Source organism: Tachypleus tridentatus, chromosome 10 (genome assembly GCF_004210375.1).
Source record: "Tachypleus tridentatus isolate NWPU-2018 chromosome 10, ASM421037v1, whole genome shotgun sequence".
In the NCBI taxonomy this organism is placed as follows: domain Eukaryota; kingdom Metazoa; phylum Arthropoda; class Merostomata; order Xiphosura; family Limulidae; genus Tachypleus; species Tachypleus tridentatus.
The window spans coordinates 140,271,855-140,295,622 of NC_134834.1; the positions used below are offsets into that span (position 1 = coordinate 140,271,855).

The 23,768-nt window shown below is 31.4% G+C and overlaps 1 protein-coding gene across 3 annotated transcripts in view; it reads right to left on the reverse strand.

The window, feature by feature from the left end:
* The window catches only part of LOC143230453 (otoferlin-like), a 208,001-nt gene that overhangs the window by 115,643 nt on the left and 68,590 nt on the right, over positions 1–23,768 (reverse strand). The window contains exon 2 of one of the 3 annotated variants that reach the window (XM_076464035.1): positions 18,345–18,449. The exons of the other annotated variants lie outside the window; for them this stretch is intronic. The gene's annotated coding sequence lies outside the window, so the exon portion shown is untranslated. The remainder of the gene's footprint in view (positions 1–18,344; positions 18,450–23,768) is intronic. 3 annotated transcript variants of the gene reach the window in all.

Genomic DNA, 23,768 nt, shown 5'->3' on the forward strand with positions numbered 1-23,768 from the left:
ATCACACGCGTTTTTAATGCACTACGCCATCTGTATAAATATAATAGTACTGTCTGTTGTATGCCCATGTAAAACATAGCAGGATATGGACGGATCTTCACCAAAATTGGTATGGAGGTTTATTAGGTCCATGAAGATATACATATAAATTTTCAATTTTGCATTTTGCGGTTTTTCTGAATATTTTTTGTGATTGCTTTTTTACCACTACTTCGCCCTGTTAATGGATATTCACCAAATCTGGCATGAAGGTTTCTTGGGTTCATGAGAAGAGAAATGCATATTTACGGTTTAACATTTGTTGTGTTTTTAATTGTATATAAAGAATACAATTTTTCGTGTCATATCTTCTATTTCGTTTCCCCTCGGTGGACTCAGCAGGTAGCTCGATGGGGCCTTACTGTAAGAAAACACACACATAACTTCCATCTAGGTTAAGTGCACTCCAGCTAGTGTAATTTAATTCAATTCTATTAAAGCGTTTGAAGTAGGACTATTTTAAACAAAAGTTTATTACTGTATAGCTGTATTTATGTTAGTTTTAATTTGAAATTAAAATAATAAATATTATTTAATATTAATAGAGGCCATTTTCATCAAAAAACATCATCTTGTATACATTGTACAGCTACAAACTGAGATTTTGTAGCAACTTTTTACTAGCTTGAACTTTTTCCTGACGTGAAAGATATTACACATTTTCTGGCAATTATTATTCAATCCAGAAATAAAAATGGTTCTTTGTGAGAATAATAAGTAAGTTACAAATTGTCTTCGTTTTCTAATAATACTAACCACAAATTTCGTGCTCACGACTGGTAACCTTTTTTTTTCTGGTACCAAAGAAATCAGTTCTTCCAAGAATAATTAGATTTTTATGAGCCATCTTCGATCCACACCAACCGGAACCTTTAGCATGATAACTTTAGGCTTTAGATCGTCAACAGATCAATTCAAGCGTTTAGGTCTAGCATTCTAACATTATGAGGCATAAAAAGTATGATTATAAATGTGGTTTGTAATGGCGGTCAATCTTTCTCTTACGTAAACGTAGAGTTTATATACCTTTTTTTTTTATTAGTAGATATGGAGAGCTCCATTAATCAGCTCTTCGCTAGTACAACGGTATGTCCCCGGATTTACAACATTAAAATCAGGGGTTCGATTCCCCTTGGTGGGCTCAGTAGATAGCCCGATGTGCCTTTGCTATAAAAAAAACACAACAACAACACATCCATTGATCATTATTTAGTAGGGTACCGTATGATTAATTATTAAAAATTCTAGTTTCAAACATTAACTTATATATAGCTTTTAATAAGAAAATAAGCATTTATATCCACTAAAAATTTATCCTTCAGACTGCGTAACTTTATTTACTCTAGGAGAATTTTTATTCCTCTAATAAAGAAAATCTCTTTTCTACGCCATCCCTCTTTCCAAATACATTGTAGTCTTGTAAATGTTTTGTGCTAAAAGGTTACAAGGACACGAAGTGATTTAATTTGTCTTTGTTAGTGACGACTTTATTAAAAACTTCTGTTCCCTCAGTAACAGTAATTTTAAATAAAATAATCCATCTCCTTTCATGAGTTTTTGTACACTTTTATATTTATATCAGTCAAGAAATGAAAGTACTGGTGTAGTTCTCTCTTATATTTTTGGTCTTTTAGCTTCTTTTGTTAGGCGAATTGATCTAATTATTTTGTAAAATTAATATAAGGTCTAGTTCACTTAACGAAAAAAAGTTGTTTCTTCATCTCAAAATTTACAACTTACACGGGTTCACAAACATATGACAACCAACAGATATCTTACAAATAATGCTTAATAATTTCATGGTAAATTTTCTTTCGTATCTTCAGAAGAAACTCAAACACATTTACAGCACTGAAATGATAAACTAAATAACTTGATAACTAACTCACTTATTAATTGGCTCAAAAAGTAACTCAATGGTGTTCTTATAGTATTTTCTAAGCCTCTTGAAAATTTGAGAAATTGTATCAAATCTGTTCATCTAGTTATCACATACTACTATGTCATGTCAAAATTCCCTCTAGTCTGTGCTTAAAATCTCAACTAAATATTGTTCCTTTAGCATCTTAAACAAACGAGAACACCTTGCAGTGAAATTAACAGAATTTAATGTCAACCTACTTTTCTCGAAAAATATATATAATAAGCACCATAACACTGTTATTCATATTTTCTAGTTTTTAAATATGTCATAGAAATGAATTTTTTTAATCGTTGGCCATAGGGATATGAAATCAAGCATGACATATGAAAGTGCGCGCTAGCGTTGAGGCATTAAGTCTAATTGAAATGCTACACTCACAGAGAACGTGATAAATGAGAAGATTGCATTTCTATACCAAATAAGGTACCTTTTGTATATGCTCACAGGTTTTACTCAAATGAAAAGCGTTGGTTTGAATGGAAATAGCGAACAGTATTCAATGAAGTCGGCTTTCACTTTTGTTGTTAATGTCCAATATATATGTAACAAGATTCGAATTATTAAAAATAAGGACACCAAGAAAGCAAACTCATCATTGTAGTAGAGATTAGGCGAAGGTGAAATAAACTAGATGGCCTTCTGTAATGTCTTATCAAGAATTGTATTATGTCAATAAGAATTTTCAAGTGAGAAAAATTAAGTTAGAGACCATACAAAGATATACATTGCAAGTGCGTGGAGTGATTATATTTGGTGCTTAAAGATTTAAAGCGATGATTTACATAGAAAAGTATAAAAGAAATCATTTACAACTCTGAAGTTAAAATTCTTACCTTAATGAACAAACAAAAGAATAGAAAATATTCATTTAGTCATTGTCACCTGAATGTTTGTTTATCTTTGCGATACCTGCAAAACAAATCCTAGTTGGGATTAACAAGTTGAGCATTTGTTTGCCTGCGCGATACCTGCAAAAGAGATTTTATAAAGATTAAGAAGTTCAGCATTATAATGAGAGTCGAAATAATTGCATTCGGATCAAATGGTTAAACATTAAAGGAAGATTTGAAGCACTTAGCAACCCGTTATGACGTTGCATGGTGATTGTAGATCATTTCGACTGAATAGGTCGTTTAAGTCTGGATAAAATATAATTTACTATACAGGTATATATTTTATTCACAGAGTTTGTGTTGTTTTTTGTAGTTAATCACAAAGCTAAACAAAGGGCTATTTGTGCTCTGCCTACCACAGGCATAGCAACTTTGTTTCTGGCGTTGTAAGTCCACAGACATACCACTTTGCCACTGGGATACTTATTTATAGATAGCAACATCTATGTTACATAATTATGATAATATAAGAGCAATAATTATCTTAGTATTTCTGTGAACTACTAAAGATGTTTGTAAATGTTTATTTTAATTTTCAATAATATTATTGTAAAACTTATTGTGGTAGTAACTGTTCTGTACTTTTTCGTTGTGCACTTCTGTGACAAACTACAGTATGAATAAAATTAAAAAACAACATGCAAATAACGGATTTTGTTCTCAGCGTGTACAAGAGAGCGTATTTTATTTTAAGCTAACTTAGTCTCAGACTAATTTAAGATATTCCAAACTTGCTTAATATAACCTGACTTAATATAGCACGCATTAACCTAATCTAAGAGTATTTTAAATATCTCTTAGTCATAGAATAAAAGAACCTTATTTTTCGTATGTTTGTGATTTCAATACAAATTTTAAATTGAACCTAACGAAACTAAACCAAGCTCTATGAGTGCATACTTGAATGAAAAGAACAGTTTTTTTTACATAAACTTGACTTTATTCATTTTCTTAATTAATTTTATTATGGATTAAACTTTTTAACACTATCTTGAAAGCAAAAATTGAAGCAGGTGTTCGAACAATATTCTATCTCAAGGTCCATTTATCTTCTACAGTGTTTGAAATATTCTCGTTGTTGTGTTCCTCAAATCATTATGGAACGTTGTAGAAATAAACAAACAATCAGCGTAAGTTTCTTTAGTGGCTTTGACATTTCTATTTTTTTCATTGAAAGAGTGGCAGGTGCCAAAGAATGATGTCTAAATTGTACTGCACTCGAAATATTCAATCAATTTCTCTATTCTACAGTATTTGTTTTGATGAAATATGCTATTTATATTTCATGCTTGTTTTTACTGTTCGTCAGATAATGGTCACTTATTCTTTATTACCAGATTCATTTGGACATTTCAATACCTTTATGTTGTATATAATTTTATCACAACATTGTGCCAGAAATACTAGTATAATAAAGCAAAGAAACTGTATAACTATATTATACCTATTAGTTAAAACTAAATTGTATGATTGTGCTTGGCTTATAGTGCTATATTAGAACAAGCAAGATAGAGAACGTGTGATATTATTTTATACTATTTCATTCAAGAAAATGTAAAAACATAATTGCTTCAAATATTAACGTCTTAAACTAAGACAAATATGTTACAAATATTAGCTGTTAATATCCAAAATTCATTTTTATTTCTATTCTACTACTAATTCCTTTGTCCTATTCTAGCTAGGTAGATATAGCAAGATTTTGTAATTCCATTAGAATATAATCGATGATCTGATCGCCATTCTCCAAACTACCCAACAGGCTATATAAGAGTGGGAATCGAACCCATATATTAACATTATACGTTCTTGAACATACACCATTGACCCAACATAGTAGTTGTTTGTTAAGCGATCGATAAGTTTTCGTGCTTTCCTGTCGTCTGCAGATAAGTACAAGACTAGCAGTCTTTTATGAAAGTACTAGAAAGACGGAAACAACTTACTGTTAATATTTTATCTTATTTTGCACGTTTTTCGGATGTTACAGCGTCTGTTGCTTGTGAATCACGATTTATAGTTAAGCCAGGAATTATCATGAAATCGCGTGATGTTCCTCACACTTTACTGATGCGCAACATTTGTTGGATGATGTTACCATTAACAAACATACAGTACGGACTGACAGAAGGGAAACTAACATTACTAATAAATTTCTGTAGCAGCTAAAAAAGAACATGAACAGATGGTTGCTAGAATAATACACGTCGTTTTATAATGGATCAATAGATCAAAATAATATGATCATACACGTTGCTGCTTTATTACTGACACAACAGAAAGAAATTATAAGAAAATAACTCGATTTTTACTCACTTCACAAAAATAATGATCTATTAGGAGAAAAAATGAATAATGCTTTCCTTTTAGTGAACCATTAAATGAAAGAGAAGAATTATTTGTCCACCTAACTGTTCTGATAGCAGCACTTCTGGTAGAAGATAGTACACAAATCTATAGAAAAAGATGGTAGGTTAACTTATATTAACTCTATAGGACAACTGTAGAACTTGTATGATTTATTTATAATGTACCAATAGACCAAAATGACGAGATCATGTCGTTACTTTTATTGACGAATAACAAAACCTGGAAGTGAAGTGGTTGTTTTAATACTAATCAAACTAAACATGATGCTGCAAATTATAAAGAAAATAAACTGTAAAACCAAGCTTATGTTGGCCTCTACTGACTCTAATATATTAATTCTATAAAACAATATATAAGTTGGATAGTATTGACTTATTCTGTTTCTATTGAAATAATTAAATAATAGTTGTATTGAGTTACTTACTGTATGTAAAAAAGTTAGGATCAATTTTCTTATATTGATTCTACATAAAAGAATGAAAGAATAGTAATATTGACACTATAGAACTTAATATAAAAAAAACGCATCTGGAACTGATAGAACGAAATCATGCCATCAGGTTATTGACTTATATTGACTTTTGCAAGAGAAAACTGTGATTTACATAGTAGAACAAAACAGGAAAATACGGCTGCTGTCTAATATTGACTTAGTAAGAAGTAATAATAAAATAAAATGTAAAGTTGTCTTATATTAAGCTGTTTTATACTAGCTTCACAAAATAGCACAAAAGTACATTGTATTGTAGTTATAGGCAAACTGTCTGTTAATTTTGCTACAAAGTGGAGTGTATGGTGTCTGATAGCAGTTAACGTATGTAAAAATGTAAGATAGAAACATGAGTTTTGTACATTTTGCTTATTTTATTATTGGTAACACAAACCTTCTAGAAATAAAATACATTAGATATTTTGAAGTGTCTATATTTTAAAGTGTGAGTTGTTAGATTTTAGCTTAGAAAAATCAAAATGACTACATAATGCAAATAGATATCCTATATAATAATTTTCTATAATTTATATACAGTTCTACTAGAATGCATTATTATAATGAACTGCAGACAAAGAGAGATATTAAATTTGTACGAAGCAAATAGTGATTAATTTAACACAAAATAATTGAGTGACGCTAATAATATCACACTGATATGTGCATACGTTTGAGAATTACATTTCTAATATACTACCTGCAAGCTATAGAGTAAATGCCAACATTTTAAATTACATTAAACAATATATAATTAGCATTAGATTGATTTTTTTTAATTTACCAGGTTAAAACTTTACAGGGTAAAAGAACAGAAAGTAATACACGACATTTTGATAAGTGTTCATATCAAAACTCTTGATTACATTTCTCTTAGATTTGACCTTTAAAGTGTGCCTTAACTTACGTGTACTTCAGTAAACACGATAGGTAGAAATTAGTTATAAGAATTATTATGCTTTATATGGTTCTCTTTGCCATTTCCAAGAACTAGGTTTACTTGAATTATTTAATATATCAATTTTATTTAGTTTTAGTATTGATAAGACATGCAGTGTGAAATTTACAAAACAAATGTTTATGTACTGGGAAGTTACTTTTCAAGAAACACTTTATAAAAAGGAAATACGTAGTATTCTTGTTAAGCAACTACAAAACTGCTACTGTTATGTGGTAGTTTTTGCTAATATTAGTCACATGCTGTGCTTACATAATGCCTGAAAATTGTTTATTAACCAACTTATGTCAGTATCAATCACTCTACTTCTTATGTTACTTCCTTATTCTTAAACTTATCGAACCTATATAAAAGCTAGTGCGTCATAAAACCAACATTCATTTATTCATCCAGAATAGTTTGATTACTGTTTCACCATTACAATTTTAACGACGGGAGTGCAAGGGAATTGTGAGGGATTGGATGCCGTGAAACCTTACAAGTGTAGTGAATGCTGACATAATAAGCCTAAATTAAGATGTAGTGTGGGATCACCTAGCTTAGAGCCAAGTGCATGAAATTTTCTATTAAAGGGAAAATATCGATTCAATTTTAAACTTAAATAATTTCTGAATTAAGCTATCTTGTGTTTTATCACCAATGTTTGAAAAACAACGAACCTTTTTAATCAACGGAGATAAATTTAACAATCAACAAATATTTTTCAGTTTTGGTGTCTAAACATTTTAATTTCATGCTCTCAATTAGAATTGCTTGATTTTCGCGCAAAGCTACCCGAGGGCTATCTGCGCTAGCCGACCCTAATATACTAGTATAAGATTTGAGGGAATGCAGGTAGTCATCACCACCACCAACGAATAGTTGTAAGGGCGAACATGATTGGTACGACAGGGATTCGAACCCGCCACCCTCGGTTTAAGAGTTGAGTGCCTTAACCACCTAACCAAGATAATTAATTTACAAGTCCCCGAGTGGATTATTGATAAGTTTACGGACCTACAGCACTAAAATCCATGGTCTGATTTTCTGCGGTGGACGAAACATAAATAGTCCATTGTGTACCTTTGTTCAGACAACAACAATGTTTAATTTTTGAAAAGTATATCTTCTCCCAAGTAATAAGCTCTCATAGTGAATGGATTACATTAAAATATTTTGAAGATGGCAAAAGCGAATACTTAAAAGTATGCATCAGAAAGGGGTAAGATAAAAATGATGAAACATTAACCAAATGCTGACAAGTATAAAAGAAGTTCTTATAGTAACAATTAGTTTTTATTTAATAACAAATACCCCCAAGTGTCACAGAGGTATGTCTGCAGACTTACACCTCAAGAAACCAGGTTTTGATATCCGTGGTGGGCAGAGCACAGAATGTCCATTGTATAGCTTTATGCTTAATTCCAAACAAACAAACAAAAATATAATGACAAGCTTAGCTACCTGTCTTATGTCTGGCTTATGAACTTGAAAACATGTGGGGTGAATGCTATGATAAATAAAAAATAATTCTAGCTTTCAACATGTTATTTATAACCTGACATATTATTACAGTATTCATTCTTACCTCACCAAACATTTTATATAAGCTTTAAGAATTCACTATGTATACCTTTAAAAGATGCTATACATTGTGTGATGGCAGGACGACTTTGCACAAAGAAGCAACGTCAAAATAATGAATGTTTTGGGTGCTTTCTGTGCCCACTTTCAACAACATCATCTTAATTCTTTTCACACTGTTTCACGTTGATAATTAATTAACAGTCATTGGACACATAAGTGTCTTACGTGATGAAGCTGTAAGTTCACGGGTGAAAGTAAAAAATTGGAAAATCACAAATACAGCTCTTCACGTCAGCGTTATGGTGGCTGTTGTATTATTAATTCCTTCTGAGATTATATATATTACTCGGAAAGTGGCAGCCATTCTTTTTAATTCCATTCCTCCATAGAGAGTGCTAATTCACTCTGAAATACAATAAACGTTCATGTGCCCTCCCACCACACTGTTATAGAAAATGTGTGTGCATTTTCTTAAAGCAAAACCACATCAAGCTATCTGCTGCATCCACCAAAGTGAAATCGAACCCATAATTCTAGCGCTATAAATTTGAATACTTACTACTTCCCTGGAGACATAAAATTAAATAAAGTTTTTGTTTAATGTAATAACTTATTCATATATGAATGTAATTAAAGTTATTATGCGTTAAAGATAATAAATCCTCAGTAACATCAATAACCGGGGTAGAGAGGTTACGAACCCCTATTAATATACCCTTTGTTTCAAATTATCATCCCACAAAGTTTGGTTGAGATTGGGTCAGTGACTTAGGAGTAGTTAAATAAAGGACAAAGCAAACAGATTTTTCTGCTTTATATATAGATAGATAAAGAGATACGTCAAACTAATTGATCAGTTCTTTAAATTACGCTCGATGCCGTATATTTTTCGAAATATTCTAAGATTTATAAATTAGTGGAGAATGAAAGGCCTGGAACACCACTAAAATCTATTGAAAATGAAAAAAAAAGTGAAAAATATAATATTTATATATGTACTTATAAATATAAACAGATTACTCTGAAGAAACAGTATAATAATAAAACACCACATTGGCCCGATTATAAGGCGACGTTTTTTTATTAATTGTTAGACTAGATTGTAAAATCCATAGTCGCTTTTTAATCTCGGCCAACCACAGGCCCTTTTCCATCACTCTAGCCTGTCGCATTTCTGAATATACAGATAGCATTTGTCTGCGTATGCGCGCCAAATGTTTACTCAAGGTCATCGTTACTTCTTGCAACTAACCTATTTGCAGGCTGTTTAGTTATAATATTGCTTTTTAAAACCTAAAAAGGATGTTATGACACATACTATTTTTTCTTTCTCGTTGTTTCTGAAAATGGGGGCCACCTTATATTCAGATTCTTCCATAGTTGGGCTAATGCGTTAATATCTTCTTACTGCAACTATCAATGCACATTTATTGATACTTTTAGATATGAAGCCTGTGTGTCGTCCGTGTTAACATAAGATGAACACAGAGTCACGTTTTTCTAAACTTGAAACTCAAACCTTAACTGAATAACATTAAGAGAGGCTTTTTCCTGCTGCATAACATAATTTTTAACATACCACTACGGGTCCGGCATGGTCAGGTGATTAAGGTGCTCAACTCCTACTCTGAGGGTCGCGGGTTCGAATACCTTCACACCAAACCTTTCAGTTGTGTGGACGTTATTATGTGATGGTGAATCTCACTATTCGTTGGTAAAAGAGTAGTCAAAGAGTGGGAGGTAGGTGGTGATGACTATTTGACTTCCCTCTACTCTTATACTGCTAAATTAGGGATGGTTAGTGTGGATAGCCCTTGTGTAGGTTACCGCCAAATTCTTTTAAGCAGGATTAGAGCAAATTAACCCATTAGACCTTACACAATATTAAATACATCAATTGAAAGGTTTTGACCTTCTAAGTTCAAAACTATAATTAGATCTCAAATCATTAATACGAAAACGGAGCTACGAGCTAAACATTTGTATCATACTTGAAAAACTCAGAGGCATTCTATAAGTCACTGCGTCGCGCATAATAAGCTAAGCATATCCTAGTGTTGTATTTACCTGAATGTGCTAAATAAGTAAATAAAGCTGCCATGTTGTTTTCTTTCTAAAGCTCAGTTAAACAAACAAAAAATAAAGACTTGAGCCATTAGATACTTTTCAAATTTGTAAAGTGTGTTAAAGATTTCTCGTGTCTGCGAATGCACGTTTTACCAAGAACAAAAAGAAACATAAGTTAAGATGTCTCAGACACTTGTTCAAAAGTGCTTCTGCTTTTTTAATACAAAAGGTGAAACCACTAAAAAAGACAAGATCGCCGCGAAAATCGATAACTTTCTCTATATATCAGAGATTGGCTCCTCCAGGAAGAAGACTTGTGAGTTGTTTGTTCTGTGATAACACGAAGAACAAATGAAAGCAATAAAAAACATTAAACTATCTCTTGCAGTACAGACAAACCCTGATTATGTGCAACTTTAAACACTGGTATTCAGACATGTTTATTTTAATGTTTGAGCTTTTGTTGTACTGTGTTTATTGGTATGACATAACAAGTTTTGTACTCTCTAGTACTTACTTGTATGATTGTGCTTACCACAAGAACTCTTCTAATGATGTGTAGCTGGAGAAAGCGCCTAACCGTTTTTCTATAACCTAGTACATAAAACTAGTATATAATACTTGTAAAATGTAATGGCATTAGACATGTGTGAATGTAGCTGGAAAAATATCAGCAGCTTTTAAAATGCTATACTGTCGCTGTTACATCAATACAGGAAGTGATATTCCAATACCAAATCCTTCTTAGAAATGACAGAACAGCAATTACATAACAATACCAGATGTATCACAACATGGGAGAAATAGGCATTTTGTCATCAAACATATGGTAAAGCCATTTTATAACAACTCTTCCATAACACTGAACAGACATTTTATTCCCAAACAAAACGTAATGTTCACTACTATACTAATTATACATATGTCTGAAATGCTAAATAGATATTTCACTAGAATACTAAATAATCCTACTTGTAAAACATGACATAGAAAGACGTTTTTACTATAATAACAAAACTATAATAACATGACAGAATTAAATATTATACTACTATAGTCCACACTCACAGCTTACCAAAAGTGTACATCCTACTATAATACTAGACTTGACAATTGTCACAAATTTGTACAATTAAGAAATGGCAAGCATAGACATTTCAATACAACGCGAAACGTGCTATAATACTGGAAAAACAACACGTATTTATATTATTGTAGCTGTAGCATATTTATCGCTAATGACATCACTCATGCTGTTTCATTCTGGCAATAAATTATCAGAAATATAATTTTCCTGCTGATACAGATCTGCTACAGCAGACTAAAAAAATTGATTTTTTTGTTGTTTCAGCATTGCCACTTCATAACGTAAAGAGAGCATTTTTATGTTTTTTAAATATGCCAAAATATGACAGAAATGTATTTTTATTAACACACTTTGTATACTCGTAACTTTTTTATGAGAAACGGTTCTTTTTTATACTTCTTTATCTCTACCAGGATAAATGTTTATTATTGATGAAACTGATCGTAGTATCTTTTTTCTTAATACGCTTTACACAGTATTTACGAACACTATCATTAAGATTATAATTTATTTCTCGGAAGAAGTTTCGAAGTGAATGAAAAAATTTACTTATAAAAGATGCTTCGAAACTGTGCGTTGCAGTAAGTTAATAGTGTTGTGAGAGTTTCACCAAACAAGGATTTAAGAACATGAAAACTCAACTAAAAAGGTTTGCACGTAGTGTTGTGTAAATCAGTGTAAGTGAATTAAGATGTAATCAGTGAAAAAGGTTGGAAACTACTGATTTAAAGAGTTAGTATCATTTTATGAAAAAAAAACGCTATTCAAGTTCCTTAGAGCCCTTGAAACTCCCTTCGTCGTCGTCTATAATATTCATTCTTTCCTCAGTTATATAACACAATAGTTTTTTGTTGTAACAAGATTATGCAAGGTGAATCTTGACAAAAACAACTTCAAAAACTTTCTACAGCTCTTCAAGTTGGTTGACGTAGCCAAACAAAAGGAGCAAAAATCCACTGGAGCTGCTTTGGGGAACTTAACAAGTTAGTGCTTGAATGACGTTAACTTAAATGCAGTTTCTTCTGCTATTTTTCTCATGCAAACATCCGTTGATTTCGATCTGACCTTGTGCGTATGTAAACATTTGTAAGTAGAGCAAGTGGCAATAGTCAGTTTCATCAATGTGCTTTTAATTAGTAGGAGACTTTAATTTTGTAACCGTAAAACCTTAGTAGATGAGAGCGTTACTTCCTGTCGATTTTTGATGTAGTTTAGGAAGCTGTTTTTGTTTAAATGTTGTACTGCGCGACATTTTCTGCTTACACGAAAAACATTTAAGAGTCTCTTTTTAATACTATGCACTTTGTCTCTTTACCTATACAAAAACGTTCATCAAAAGATATCTTCAAGCATAAGTCTACCATAGCTTCATTATATTATCAAATAGTTGAGGAATCACTGTGAACCAAATATATAAGTGTTATCTAAACACATAGGTGTTACATATCTCACCTATAGCTATAAACCACTGCAATGACATAGACAAATCGTTTTATGTAGTAGTAACCAACATTAAAAACAGGATAAATTCAACACACATTTCATATATCTCAGAAATTCAGTCATTTGTGGACTGTGGGCAAACGTTTCTGGAAATATACGCATCCAAGACAATTAAATCAAATTCATTTAATTACAAAACTTGCAAACTTTTATATTCTCTGAACGATCTACGCTTAGCGAATGTGAGTTAACTTCTTTCAACTCAATAGGTAAAAATAGAAAAATTCAGAGACTTGTTTTCTCCTTTGTTCTTTTATTTTATGTTTAGTTGTAAATACTAATTGTCGTTAACATTAATTTTACTTCTAAAATCGTTGTTGCTAAGATTAAAACACGTAAACGTTTTATGTACTCTCCTTAAAAATATGTTAACGTAGGAACTACATTTTACTATGTGTATCAGGAAACATAAACTCAGGTCTCATGTTTATTTTCGAATTTTTTGAACATCATGTTATTCGGCTTTGACTATAAAGAAAGCCATTCTAGGTTGTTTATAGGAAACTAAAGAATTTCCTTACATCAAAATTTCAGTTTTGATTAATTCTGCTCGGTTAATAATAGGACGCCTTCTTCCACACTACAGTTGTAAAATTATAATCCCTGGATAGTTGTATTTAAGGCTCACAACACAAAGGTACTAACACTTGTATTAAAACGAAGCCTCACTAGGCTATATACAGTGTCCATTGTAGGGAATCAAGCCCCGGATTTTAGAGTTGTAAGCCCATGGGCTTACTGCTGTCTCACCGGACGGATGTGTGATCTTTCATACAATATAAAGAAGAATTTATAAATTAGATGTTATGGACTTGTCGTGGACGACAGTATTTACGTCTGTGTGCAGGCTTTTAATAATTTATTAATCAAAACGCAAAAATTATTTTTATATGGATTTTGTTTACACCAATAAATAATAGGATTTGTTTGTAGATAATAAGAAAGCTATCTATGTTGTACTAAACTTACACAGTGAGTTGACTATCTATTTGTGTTAAAGATACACAATGGGCTGACTACTTATGTTATGCTAAAGATACACAATAGGCTCACTATCTATGTTGTGCTAAAACTATACAGTGAGCTCACTACCTATGTTGTGTTCACAACGGGTATCATAACCTTTTATAAGCCTTCGGACTTACAGCTGTGTTCCTGAGAATCTCACCATTTTAATTATATAAACCAAATTCAATCGCTTTAAATTCAATAAAAAAGTCCCCTTCATAATAAACATTATAAGTTGCTCTACATACAAAAATTTATGATAAAGATAATAACTCTGTAAATAGACGTATTCAGAACTGTTTTCAGTGCATGTAAAAAAGAAAAGAAAAAGATCGCTATTTTCAAACTAGTATATTTAATTTTATTTAGGTGCGCCAGAATTGTCTGACTATTTCGAGTAAAAAAATACATATTCTGTTAGAAATTTTGCATTGAATTAAATATACAGATAAGAACTGCAGTTTCGAGTAATATAAACTAAAAACATTTAATTAATCGGGTTGCTACTACTGTTTCGTTTACTAAGGCAGTTAAAATCTAAACTATCACGGAAAGCATGCGTCGTGTAGTTGCGGCTTAATCTAGTCGATAACATGCAAACTAATCGATAAAATTACATAGGGCGGTCATAGAAGAACTAAATTCACTCATAAGTACAATTTTTAACTGGTTTAAACGCCCAAGGTTCGTCAATTTGAACTAATGTGTATCTTGTTCCTAGAAAATTAACATACAGAGTTAATGTAAGGAAAAACTATATTTACAATGAACACATTCTACTTGTAAAAACTCATTAGGACCTATTAGAAATCATTTATTTCTTCCACAAAAGATTTGACCTTTTTAAATCACCTTAAACAGCTTACTTAAATAAAAAATTCTGCCAAAACAGCTTTAATTTTTTACACGTTTTCTTCTTTCTTTCAACAACAGAGTGTGTTAATAGAATACGAATCAGTGAGAAAGGTATTGTGAAATTCCATAAACCAAATACAAGAGCTACGCTCAGAAGAGTGTTCTACATGTTTTATGTCATTCTTAATCAGCATATCGAACGACTTTTCTGATACTTTGTGAAACACCCACTAAAATATACGTTAAACTTGAATAAAATTCACGCTCCTCAATGTGCCTCTGATGATATTTTGTTTCCCTAAGGCAAATAGATTTTAAGGCATAATAATTTTAGATAAATAATTTTATTTATAAGCACACTTTAGCTTTAATTCGCCAAATTCTATGGTTAAACTTTTTGTCTACGTGCTCTGTTTTCTTTATACACTTATTTTAAGGTGTAAAGAAAAGATATGGATTCTTGGAGCTTTAAGCGACTATCAGACTCCAGCCACCTGATACTTCAAATAAACAATAAAAGAGAAAGGTTTCTTACATAAAATCGATAAAGAGCCCATTCTCGAAAAGTGTAAAACATTAAACAAAGTTAGGAAAACTTTATGTCAACTTAATCTACTCTGTTCTTATTTTAGTTGAGATACATGATACCATAAGTATTGCATTGCATAAACGTTTTGTGTTGGTTTCAATAGGTATTAAAAGAGATACTAGAACAACACATGTTGGTTAGCATGTAGATTTTAGGCGTAGTTTGTTCATTCACAAATTCAGTAAAACACTTTTTGCTACAAAGTAAAAAACAAAACGAGAAAATAACACGAAATTTAACTTCAATATTGTAAGTGATAAGCACGTTAACTTATTCACTGTCTTCGCACTAATGTGTATTTGATCAATACATTGATTCATGTCTTAATAGCCATCAGGCATTTGAGCTTTTAGGGCAATAAACAGATGTGTGATTCTGACCTTTAACATTTGTTGAAGAAAGTATCGTATTTGAAAGTCAAAAATATTCAATACATAAACACCAAAACCCAGAAATACTCAATACATAAACATCGAAACCCAAAAATACTCAATACATAAATATTAATATCCAAACAAATAAGTTAGGTAGTCTTTAACTTCAATATCTTCTTTTTATTTAAAAGACAAATAACACTGGCCCTAAGCTTTGTTTTTCACACATAATTATCTTTTTTTTTAAAATATGGGAACGACAATCTTTGTGTCTCAGTTTGATGGTTTTGTTTAATGTTTCAATAATATAAAAAAACAATAAAATAATGATATTTGGGAAGCCTTAGTTAGTTTGTTTGTTTTTTGCGCGCAAGTATTCGAAATCTGTAGAAACTTAAAAGTACGTTTTGGTTATAATACGATAATCAGGGACTTATTATGAATTTTTCACTTAATTTAATGCAAAATGGAACAGTTGAGGAAGGGGACCAGTGTTGAATGGTATTTATTGCATCAAATTTAAGGACGTTTAGAAATAAAAATCTAAGCTCATTAGTAATAACTTATGAAGCATAATATTTTACATTTTTTAATTATTATGATTTTTATTCATAAATTATTTCATTTAATGTCTTCTTCTCATAGACTGGTATTATGTCAACATTCCTAAACATTTACAGGAAGAACAATAGTATCGATAAACATTTTTGTTTGTTTGTTTTACCGCAAAACTGTATAATAGGCCCTTTGCGTTCTGTCAACCGCAAAAAAAAAGGACTCCAGGTGATAAAAGCGCTCGAATCCTAATCTAAGGGTCGCGTGTTCGAATCCCCATCGCATTAAACATGCTTGTCTTTTCAGTCGTGTAGGCGTTATAAATTTACGGTCACTTCCACTATTTGTTCATAAAAAAGTAGCCCAAGAGTCGGTGGTTGGTGATGACGACTAAGTGCCTTCCTTTTAGCCTTACACTGTTAAATTAGGGACGGACAGCACAGATATCCCTCGTGTAGCTTTGTGTGAAATTCAAAAAAAAGAAACACATTTTATCGTTGTGTGTCCGGCACAAACACACCTCTGACCCACATGGGAGCCAAATGAAACAGGAAAAAAAAATATTCAGACCTGAAAAGTTCTTTGTGAGGAGGTTCCGATTAAAACATTATAATGAAAGAATAAACATACAACAATATGTTTTTATAACCAAACAATTAAATAAATAAGCATATGAAAGCATATCTTCATATTTGTTACCCAAAAATGTTATTGAATCAATGCTGCAAACATTTTATAAATTCCGAGAAAGTGTAATAAGAATAAACTTGTCCCAGAATTCAATGGAAATTATAATAGTTAATATACTAAACAATTAGAGTAAAAAGGAGTTACATGTCCGTCAGTAGGCGGTTCAGTAAAATATGTTTAGCGTGAACTATAAAAACAAAAGCAACTTGTATGGTTACTAACATTGTAAAAGAGATTAACAGAATTGTTAATGTACGTACTCGTAAAATGTCAGTCTTAGATATACCGAAACGTCATTTTATTTTGTATTCCATCAATAAAAGTAGCGAATTGTCCATTCTTCAAAATTAGAGATGTTGAATCATTAATGGTGATGTCGTTTTTATCAATAAACTTACTGTTCGCTAAAGGCAGAAACAGGAAAACGAATGACACATTAATGGAGTTTCTTGCCGGTAACAGAGTTTTAAATGTTTTCTGCATTAATTACACCATTTTAAAAGTAAAGACACATTTTGAGACGGTGTCGTTCCACTTTATTTTATCATTTCATATGGATTATAACAAAACAAGTAAGAAGTTCTGCTATTTAGATTAGTATTTTATATACCTGATAGTTTATTAGAAGTAAACATAACTTTACCGTTTGTTAACCTTGTATTTTGGCATTCACTTGAAAATTACACATTGCTGATGCATGTCTTGAGCCTGGCATGAGAGGGTGACTAGAGTGTTCGATTTGCAACCTATTGGTCGCGAGTTCAAATCCCATCACCGAAAATGTATACCCTTCCAGCTGTGGGCTGTTACAATGTGGCGATAAATCCCACTTTTCTTTGGTAAAGTATAGGCTAAAAGTTGGCTGTTTATGATGTTGTATAGCAACCCTTTTTTATGGTCTACCACATCAAAATTGGCAGATAGTCGTTGAATAGCTTTGCGCAAAATTTAGCAAACAAACAAACAAACTAAAGTGTATTTGTTTTGAATAATTATGCTACAAAGATATTTCAAATCATATTTTATCCATTTCAAAATGTCTCGTGTAGTCAAGTAAAAGTCATATAACATGAAATATTATAGAGAATACAGAGCAAGTAAGAATAAAACAAGTTTGTAACATGGGTTGATTTTTATGTTTCTTAATTTGACGTCATTATCACTGCATCGCGAATGATTGCTCAACGTTTTGAAAATGTACGTTTCAAAGTAGTAAATATACTCACACCGTTTCAAAATAGTAAGCATACTCATACCATTTCAAAGATGTAAGTATACTCATGCTAACCTAGGAAATTTCTGAGGTTCATGAATATACAATTATTTTCTACACCGTCTTTTATTTGATCAAAGTAAATATTTTTTTACATGGTTCTTACCTTGACAGATGCTATTTCATGGTAATAACTGTGTTGTTATTTTCAGCATTATTCATTCTCTATGTTATTTATCAATGGTAAAGGCCATTCGTCATCTTCATCTCACTTTGAATTAGAAAAAGATAAAACACAAAAGGGTGTGTGAAAATAATAACAATGTTTTTTACCAAATAAAGTAAAACAGACCTTGGGAGGTGGAATTCCAGTTTCACATTCACTTTTGTTATAAAACGATTGATGAAAATCCAATGACTGAATAATGACACAAAACAAAATCGTACTTAAAGGAAAGCAAAGAAAAGCTTGTAAGAATGTTAAACAAACACGAAACTTGAACACATTGCAGCGTGTTGCTATATTGATATATATACTTTCCTTTGGTTCAAACATAACATTATTGAATGAATTAAGAATTGCGTGCTCGTGAAATTATGTGGAGAGATATTTCCACTGAAATGCCATTTTTAAACATATGCAAGAATTTGAATCAATGTGAATGGAAACTTGAAATGCTTTTGCACCTAAAAAAATACTTTGTAATATAAAAAGCATACAAGTAAATCAAAATTCTATTATAAAATAGAAAAAACGTGATATATTGCAAATAATGTAGTAATCAGATGAATAAAAAAAGCAAAAGGAAAAAAAACATTAATTTTTTGAAACCAATAGCCTTTAAGGAAGAAAAATTCCGTTTTTTATTAACTTAATGTGTCTATTAAACGAATGTTACCATAGTAATTTCGTAAAAAAAAAGGAACTAAACTATCTACAAATTTTGTACTCCTTCCTTGAAACTGTTTTGTATTAGTTTTTAGTAAAATATAGAACTAGTGCAACACTTAGTGTTTATTTTCAGGTTTTACTTATACAATATAGTTTTCGAAAACACAACTCGGAAATAATCCGAGAATTTGGTCAAATGCTCAAAAGTTTTTTAGAAGATTTGACACTGTTTTTTCAATTTAATTTCAAAAAAGATGAATAGATAACTATGACTGCGCTGAACTAGCTTCTTCGAAATATATATTGTACCAGAGACGTGACTGCTATACTTAATGTAATTTATACATGAATATCCTAGCGGTCTTTATCAGCCTAGTTCAGAAACACTTTTCATATTCAAGCATCTGCCGGTGACATTTTATAATTTAAATTTGTATAATCGAGTTTTAGGCGCACATGAGAAAAGGCTGGAATCGTTCTGCTGTTTTGTTTTTGTGTGTGTGTGCGTCTATTTGGTAACGACAGCAGAAACTGCTTCAGGAAAGAAAAACAAAGTGTTCTATTTTTCTCGGGAAATTACCAATGTGAGAAACTGCTAATCTTTATTTAATCCACTAGAAGATTCAGTTTGCTCTGTACTGTAGTTTGTTAATCAGTCATGGTTCTGGCCTATAGTATGAATATCGGTGTCTGTGTTCTAAAAATACTTATTCGTTGATACAGAGTTGACTTGGTTTTGATCTGTAGAGAAAAAAATACTAATAATCTACAAATTTCTATAACTTTAAACCAAAAGCAAACCTTTCCAAAGAAGCATGTCCTTAACTAGATGTAAGTTGACATGTAAGTCGCTAATGTTAACAGTCTGGATTGTTTAAATAGTAATTTACAAAATTTGAAAGAAGAGCACAAGAATTTCCCTTTAACTTTATATTTTCGTAACAGAGATGTTTATCCTTTTGTCACACTACAATAAGTCCTAATGAAATTAGTATAAAAATACTTTGGTATAAAAAAAATATTAAAAATCCTTGACAGTTTCGAGCTGTGTGTATATATATGGACTTGTAAACTTAAGTGCATAATTTCTGTTGAATATGTTTATAAAACCTCTGTTTATCAATGACATAAATTTACATCCGCACACCAATTGCAGTCAATATTCTTAAACGAATGAACTACAGTCAAAGATGTCTTTTAACTTCCTGTATTTTGTGGATTTTATCTCCCTCTCAATCCAGGCAATAATTGCACTTAAGGCTGTACCAACTCGATATTAGAGGGAAATATTAATAATATCACTAAAGCAACAAGTTATCATATTCAATTGTTTGTTATATTTCTCATTTTTGCTTCTTGCTCTTTGTATATAATTGGTTCTGTTTATTTACTAACTCAAGAAAAAGCCTGACTTCCTACTAAAATTATTGTCTTTTCTAACTATCTTATAGATTAAACAGTTTATTGATTAGACTAAGTTTGAATGTTAGGAAGAAATGTTTATAAGACTCCATAAACACTTTTACGCCAACAACACACGTTAAGGTAGCTTTTCTTTTGAGAGTGTGTGTGTGTCTTCTTATAGCAAAACCATATCGGACTATATGCTGAGTCCACCCAGGGGAATCGAACGATTGATTTTAGCGTTGTAAATCTGAAACACTTACCGCTGTACTAGCGGGAGACAACTTTCTTTGAACTCTAATACAACATTTTTAGTAAATTATTCCACAAGAAGACTTTTTGTGGACATTATGGTGTGTTATTCAAACTTTACTTTCTTTTTGACCCCAAATACGTCGCTGAAAGCACATATGTATATATATGTCGTTCTGAGTTTTCAACAAATGCAGTGCATAATGGAGAAAAGAAAACAATTTGTAAACATTGAAAGCCTCATTAATCTAGAAATTAACCCCGAAACTGGATGATATAGTAATCATTTTATTGTTAAAAAATTGTTAGGTTGTGTAAATTACTAATAACAAAATATCTCAGTTTGGTATTCACTTCAAGTCTCTCTCTTGTGTTGAAAACTTGCTTAATCAATATTGAATGTAGAAATATAAATCAGAAACTCTCTTTGTTTGGATATCTTTTCATCTATGAATCTATCACATACTAATAACAATAATAATCGATCTTTTGTATTTGTTCATTATGCTATTATCATTATGTTTGTTTAGCACATTAGGAATGATATTAAAACATTCATAACTATCCTAAAATATATTTACAAATGTAGCCTTCAATTAGTGGAAAGGAGCGTAGTTAAGGCTCTTCTAAATCTTGTAATGTGAGAATTTTCCCAAATCAAAAAAGAACACTGATGTATCCTTCTTTGATAAGCCCTCCATTAGCATAATAGTATTTCTGCAAACATACAACGCTTCAAACCGGGTTTCGATATCTGCAGTGGAGAGATCACAGATATTTCATTACGAAGCTTTTTGTTTAATTACAAACGAATCCTTTGATATCGTTTGATACTTAACTTTCTAAGTGAATGTGTTCCTGAAAAATATATGTAACAGCAGTAAGTGTTACATGGTTGTGTTACATTATCCATAGGTCGAAACATTGCCTTGAAACAAATATATATGTATATGTTGTTGTTTTTTTAACTTCACCTAAAACTACACAAGAGTTATCTGCGCTAGCCATCCCTAATTTAGCAGTGTAAGACTAGAGGGAAGGCAGCCAGTAATCACCATTTACTGCCAACTCTTTGGCTACTCTTTTACCAATGAATAGTGGGATTGACCATCAGATTTTAAAGCCCCCCACGGTTGAAAGAGCGAGCATGTTTGGTGTGACTGGGATTCAAACCCGCGACCCTCAGATTACGAATCGAGTGCCTTAGCCACGTGGCCATCCTGGGGGCCTTGGTTTATGAGGAATTTATGTTCTTAAGAAAAAGTATCTTTAAAGCTGTCATGCATTGCTATTGAAACTAATAAATTTGAAATTTCTAACTATTCAAAAAAAAGAGAATTACCTAAGATTCGAACCTATATCATATTTGTAGTCAACAAATGCTTTAAAAGACTAAGGTGCTATGTGTAAAGTGCGACACTTTTCAGTTTCTACTTCATGTGACATTAATTAACAAAATTCCTGATTTATATTGATTAGCTTGAAACTCTCATATTTGCTGTATTATCATTATTGACGTTTGTATGGCAGATAGCGCGATGTGGCTTTAATATAAGAAAACGAACAATTTTTTTGTTTGTTAACATTTTACTACACTGTGTGCTTGTGATATTATGTAAGGATGATGTAAATGCCATCCCTATCATCTTGTTTCCGCTGTTTTTAAAAGACTGACATTAGTCATCCTTACATGTACATCCTTTTCCAAAAATATTTTCTTTACTTGTATATTAGTAATTTAACAATTTGTTTTTAAACGTACAACCTGGAAAAAAAATGGCTGTTTTTCTAGGATATTTAATCTCTAAAATGAAAAATCAATATGGGTAAACACTTTAGCAGATTGAATAGCTTATCATCATTCTCTCTTGCCAATTTCGTTAGAATAGACAAAGATAAGAACTACCAATAATAAGAAGTATTTTGTCATACTTATGTAAATATATTTTAAACACACAAGTAATGAAATCATTTTAATATACGTGCCCGAAAGTCAAATGTCAACTGAAATTAGGGAAAAAATTATACATGGAAGTATTCTAACATAGATCTGAAGCTACAGACGTTGGACTTATTATTTTTGTTAAGTCAGATCATATACACGTTCAACTTACCTTTATATACCATCAATCCGGTATTGATATCAAATATCCCACTAGCCGCACATTTGTTTTTGTTTTGTTTTTGAATTTTCGCGCAAAGCTACATGAGGGCTATCTTCTCATAATTTAGCAGTAAGACTAAAGAGAAGGCAGCTAGTCATCACCCCCACCGCTTACTCTTGGGCTACTCTTTTACCAATGAATAATGGGATTGACCGTCACATTATAACACTGCCACGGCTGAAAAGGCAAGCATGTTTGGTGTGACAAGGATTCGAGCCCGTGACCCTCAGATTACGAGTCGAACGCCTTAATTCACCTGGCTATGCCGGGTCCTAGCAACATGTACCTAAGACTTATTAACTTCATAACCCCAAGTTAACAGTTCATTGTTTATCTAAGAAAATATTTAATCAAATAAAATAAGCTGAATATTTTCTGAAGCTTCGAAATGTAGTGATAATATATTGTTTAATTAATAATATTTTATTTTATTTACTTAATAGAGTGCAAAATGTGTTTATTTTACACTATTGAAAAAATATTTTACTACATATCTAATTGGAGTAATGAATAATTTACAACTATTTGTTTAAATTGATTCTTTTATGTTCAGGTCTAAAGTAGAAAACACTCTAAGTAACGTAGTTATACAGCAACGGAATCTACACAATTTAATATCGTTGTTATTAACCGCCATAACAACACATTTCTTTTATTTATTTAAAAAAACCAAACAATTTCAGCTTCATATTTTTAACGTAACTCTAATACTCCAATTGTAAATTATGTGATTTTTTTTACTTCAAGGAGCGCGAGACAAACTCGTTGAGCTTTAGAGAATATGTAGTTATGTCCTAATTTTTTTGAAGATATAATTCAGAAGGAGTTCTAAATTCCCAAAAAATGGTATTGGAAGATTGTTTGTTTGTTTTTTTAA